This window comes from Salminus brasiliensis, chromosome 15 (genome assembly GCF_030463535.1).
Source record: "Salminus brasiliensis chromosome 15, fSalBra1.hap2, whole genome shotgun sequence".
Taxonomy (NCBI): domain Eukaryota; kingdom Metazoa; phylum Chordata; class Actinopteri; order Characiformes; family Bryconidae; genus Salminus; species Salminus brasiliensis.
In genome coordinates this window covers 8,990,834-8,996,971 of record NC_132892.1, presented here as the reverse complement: position 1 = coordinate 8,996,971, position 6,138 = coordinate 8,990,834, and positions in this window count along the sequence as shown.

Genomic DNA, 6,138 nt, shown 5'->3' with positions numbered 1-6,138 from the left:
TTGTTAGGAGCAATTCACAATATTTAGTATTTGATTCGAAATGAAGAAATAATGTAAGCTATTTGAGTTCAAGCTATTTGAGTTTTTTTTTTTTAAATATTCTTTAAACTCATATTCTTTGTTTAAAGAAAGATTTTTTTTCTCATATTGCATCTCATATTGCGTCATGATGAGCTAATTCACCTTCAACAGTGAATGTGCTGACTTTCAGAAGCTGCTTAACCCTTGTATAGCTTTAACATTCTGTAAACTCCCCTTATCCTAAGGGTCAAAACTGACCCTTAGACAATCTATGCACCCTGGTGGTGTACAGCGTGGAAGTATGAACAATGGGGTCACTCTAGGAAAGGTCATTACATTTCAAGCTGAATTCCATTAAGAGGGTTTTCTCTGCTGTCAAACATAGTGGCCAATGACTAGGGTAATTTGTGACCCCCAGAACAACACAAGGTTAATATTTTTAGTAAATGTCATCACAATTTAAACATGTCAAGCTAATTCCCACCTGCAGGTTGGGCCCAAATATTGTATAGGTTGTTTTTTTTCCAAATGTGAATTGAACACTGTTATTGCCTTTGGTTACCTGTGTTTTCTGCCATGCTGCTCTATCATGAATGCAACTTTTGCTTAGCACTGTTCCTACATAAACACTGCCTTTCACTTTCTTGGATGTTGTCCTGGAACCTTTTGTGACTTCCTGGATGATTTGTTGCTGCACCCTTAGGGATATTTTGGCAGTCATGCCTCTCCTGAAAAGATTCACTGATGTTTCTTTAGGTTTTTTAAGTTATAATGGCTCTCACTGTTAAAAGGGACATGCTAGACAATGGTAGTAGATCATAGTATCAAAGATAGTAGATAGTAGAAGCACTGTTGTATGAGAAAGACCCTTTCCTGCGGTGCATTCAAATTCCTTAAGATCCTATATCCTGTTGTAGTGCCTTTAAGGTCATTTCATGTACATGAATAATGTGCCTGGAAAAACATTCCAGGTCGAACCACACTATAACCACAGTGAATGGGTCCTAAGCTGCTGTAGGTGGAATAGGTGGCCGTATAGTGTACACAGTTAATGTGACCTCACAAAAACGGTACTTTTAAGTGGGCTGTTTTAAAGCTTAGTTTTCATGTGTGGACTGTTCAAATGAATATCACATTTTGGCATCTTAACAATGCTCAGATGGTAGGTCTGACTCAAGGAATGGAATATTCTGCTTTCCAATTAATGGACCCATTTAACACATTTTACTCTCTAAGACCCCTGAATGATCACTGTGGGAATGATAATCTGGCCTTAAATGTCATTGCTGAATTTGCATTATTTAGATATGCAACTTCAACAGCTTTTAGGTATAATGGATCGGGTAATAATTCGGGACATTAAACGTAAAATCTATTACAGATCCTTGTACTTGTACTAATTTTACAGCTTGCAGCTATGGGCATGCAACTAGTAGTAGCATATATGAAAAATCAACGTGTCACATTAGTGATTTTGCCATAGTATTAATTAATTAATTTTCAATATTGATAAATTAAAATAAATTTCATAAATAACAACATGAATAAAATATAATATCTGGTATACCTTAAGCCAGAGGAGGTGACCTATTTAAAAGAAAAATTCAGGGGCCTAGCTTTGATTTTGTGCAGGCTTGCTTCTGGTAAAGAATGGTCTGGGTCAAATAAATGGGTAACTAAAGCTACTTTAATGCATATGGGTAATATTCTCTGATGAATCTGAATCATATTTAGACATGTGTTTAAAAATGTGATCATTTGTAAAGTTACATTGTCAGAATCTGAAACAAAAAAAAACAAGCATGCAGACCTAAAAATATTTCCTAACAGAAATAAGCCCAGTTTCTGATGGGAGCTAATCAGCCGACTGCTAAGTCAAATGTTCCGCTACTTTCAAATGAAAGCTTTGAGCCAGGTGAGGCCAAAAAGAAATAGAGAGGGAGGGTGAAAAAAAATTGCGGTGAACATAAAGAGGAAAGAATTCACTTCCACGTTGGACCATAAGCTGTGGTTGTAAGTCACTTCTGTTTTGGAAAATTACATCTGGCTTCATACTTTCCTACACCTTGGGCTTACGAATCCTGAGTGGGCGAGAAATACACTCAGAGAAGGTGCAGGCTGAAGTTGGCGTACCTTACAGACCTATTCAGTCCTCAGGCCACTGAATAGCGCTTATTTTATTAATGTAGTGTACAGTTGTGTGCATCAGACGCCCGTAATCATATGATTTTCTAAGTGAAAAAATTTAATTTACATATCCTTTACAAAGAACACACATCTGTTCATTATTGGTTAATTTTAACATACTGGAAAAAAGTGTGTAAATAGATTTTAACAGAACGCAAGTGAGTGCTAGGCTAAAAGCTAAACCCAGCCCAGCAGCAACATTGAGCTAGCTGGGCTAATCGGCTGATGGTGTAATAGCACTGATTACAAAACTGTTGCAATGTTAAAAACACAGTACTGTTGTAGTACTGTTGTAAATCGCATATTGGCCTTTTTGTGCCACAATCAAGGTCATATAGCTTCTATAAAACATCTTTAAAATATCATGATTTGAACAGGGATGCCAAGCCTTTGCATATGACTGAAACATATTTATACACTAGTTTTCCTGTGCATGAAATAATAATGCAAAAGCACACAACTGGACAAGATGCAAGTCAAATTAAATTGGAAGGTGTTTGTATAAAAATGGCTGTACATTTATTTCAAATGTAATTTTAATTTTAATATAGTGCAGGATGGAACCAAACGAATTGCCAAAGAAAAAGAAATCACTGTCAAAGACTGATGACCTGCACTTTCTCAATTCAGTGGTTTATGCTCTCAGTGGCCTTTTCCTGGCGAGCACTGACCACTGCACAGCCTGCAAGTCTCACCATACAATCTCACCAGTAAATGGAATCAACATTTCCCATCTTGGAAATCGTTCAGGCATCACGTTTCAGGAATTTCCACCTTGTCCAAAACCTCCAACTGAACTCCTGTGTACACATGACTCCGCCAAGCAGGGCTGTGTTTTGTTTGCCTTTGAGCGACTCATTTAACTCCAGTTAAGTCCATCTTGCTCCTTCCTGACCCAAGCATGCAAATACACAAGAAGCTGCTGGCTGCAGAGGTTAACGTCTTCGCACACTGCCAATCCATGTCACTACACTGATTAGGGTTATTATGGCATCCCTCAAATTGTGTGTCACACATTTCTTATGCTCAATCCTCAACTAACACATTTTCCTATGTGAACGTGACAATAAGCATCAGGACATTCGAGCTTGACGGGTTTCACAGTCACTTACATAAAATCCTGTAACAAAAAGAACAACACAGCTGGTTGTAATTGAAGTATAGTCTATATTTTTCACATGACACAGCCTCGCATAGTTTGACACGGCTGTGCTGGTATGGTGCATGATTCTCTGCCCATTTGTGTGCAGCAGCTTTCAGTGCTTTTGGAGCAGTGGTCAGAGGTTTTGGCCGGAACATGCGGTGCTCCTGTTAAGGTGTTTGTGCTACAGTCGCACACTCAGACCCCCACCTGAAGGCTGTGTTTACAACAAGAAGAAAAAGTCATACACCCTGCTGCTCTGTTGTGGGCCGAGATGGATGTGAGTGGAAATCCCGATCAAAGATGAAAGCCTGTAAATAAAAAAAATGTCAGTGGTGGATGATCTTTTCATTACAAGCCACAAAATAAATGACAGGTAAGATATTAGATGAATTAATTCTGTTTTTATAGCTAGATCATGCAGGAGTTCCCCCTCCGTATTGTTTAAAATCACTGTGACTGACTGGCGCACTGGTATGTTAGAGTACAATCTGTCAAATTTAGCTGTTTTAATTTTATATTTAATTATTATATCATTTTGTTGTCCTATGTAATATTTTGTTTAATCCCTTACACAGCCTATGTGCCGCCGGAGGGCCGAAAGTGTTATTACAAACTTCTATTACCAAAAAATAGGCCCACCAGTTTGTACAGAAGTCCCTGTAGTTACTGAGTAATACACTTTAGTACATAATCAGCTTTTTTGTGTTAAGCAATATGTAGAAAAAGTGACATTAAGTATGTATCTATTACATCATATCACATTACTTAACTCAATGCATCATTATTATTTATTGTCTTACAGCTTTAAAGCAACACTATGTAGCATTTTTACCTTCAAAATAAATGTTAATGCTCCACTGGCCTGTAACAGCGAGAATAGCACCACTGACGTTGCTACTCCGGGCTCGGAGCACTGCTGACTGTGCTATCTTTGGAGAAGTGTGGAGAAGCTTGTGAGAACTGTGTAACTCTGCGTAACCCGACTCAAATTTCTGCGAAATCCTGTAACATCACTCTACCGTCTCGGTCCACATTCTTTCGCTTCCAGTGACAGTTCTGTGTCTTTCAGCTTGTCCAGAAAAACGTGTGGCTCAAAACGGAAACTCCACTTCCCGTCTGTAGAGAGAACCCGATTCTCCACAATGCAGCTTTAGGGGGCCTCAGGGGCCTCATTATCAATTATCAATAGAGCAGCAATATAGCAAACAACTAGCCAAATAGTTATAGATAGCTAATAAACTATGAACTACTAATGAACAAATGACACCTGTGAAGTCACCTTATTATTCCTGACCCTTATTAGTCAGGGGTTAACTGTAGTGTAGTCTGGGTTTTTTTTGGCACTGCAGGGCACTAACCTCAACTGATGGACACTGAAGGGAGAGGCTGACTGTTAATTCTGCCTACAGAGAAAATTGACAAAGTATAGAAATTGGCCAGCTTTCTCTCTCTCTCTCTCTCTCTCTCTCTCTCTCTCTCTTTCTCACTCTCTCTCTCTTGCTTGTTCTCAAACTCCGGGATTTTTGGGACATTGTATATAACTTGAGGGCATCAGTGAGTCTATCACTATTAATAAGCTTGAGAACATCCTGACCAGGAAGAAGTGGAAAAGAAAGTGAATAAAAAGAATAATTTACATTGATTAACATTTCTTATCAACAGGCTTTGAGTCTTACTTCTGACCCTTTCTGCACTGTGGCTGAAATGGTTTGTCAGGTCAACCAAAAAAGTGAATCATTTGGTTTAACTGTTTTTCTTCAATATTTTAGCTCCAATTCAAACCTCAGCGGTTCATATGACGAGGATCACTGGTTTGAATCCTGGGTCATGCTACCTGCCATTACCACCTGGAGACTGAGAGGGTGGGTAGCTCTCTCTCTCTCTCTCTCTCTCTCTCTCTCTCTCTCTCTCTCTCTCTCTCTCTTTTTCTCTCTCTCTCCCCACATCCCTCCAGTGTAATGCTGGCCGGCATGAGTGTCTGCTAGCCGATGCTTTAGAGCTGAGTACCTGGTGCTTTCCTCCCAGCATGTTGCATCTGCGACAGTTCGAAAAAAGGCGGTGGCTGGTTGCACATATGTCAGTCCTCACCCTCCCAGTGTCAGAAGCATTACATGTGATGTGTGTATAAAAATTCTAAGGAAAAAAGCTAATATGGAAAAGAAGACTTTCATTAAATAAAGTACTATTATTATTATCAAAGTAATAATAATAATAATAATAATAAAATAGCTCCCTTTCTTATAAACACAAATGTCATTTTAATTGAAGATAGAAATGGTTTGAATATTGTATGAGCGAGTAATAACTGATATCCAGTTACTAAAGGATTTCCCAAACATAAACACTGTCAAAGGTATAATGCTTTAAAATAGGCCATGGTTTACTTTAACCCTTAAATACATTCCTTGGGACTTGCTCTACTTCACCCACTGTTTCCAGATACAAAAACAAAAAAATATCAAAAAGCGTTTTTTTTGTTTTGGTGTTTTGTTATTTGTTATTGTTATAAGCCAATTCATAATATGTTAGATAAATAATAAACGTGCCAGGTCATCAACAGCCTAAGGTATTAGTAACAGCTTAAGGAGTTGGCAAAACACCCATGTATTTAATGGTTAAGGTGAACATACTCTGTCTGGGGCCTGTACACACACACACACACACACACACACACATCAGATACGCTCCAACCAGACTCCTGCCTTGCTATAAAACACGGTCATAAGAATTTTTGCACACACAGTGACTATTGTTCGTGTGGGTCAGATGCGGAGTCCCAGTTAAAT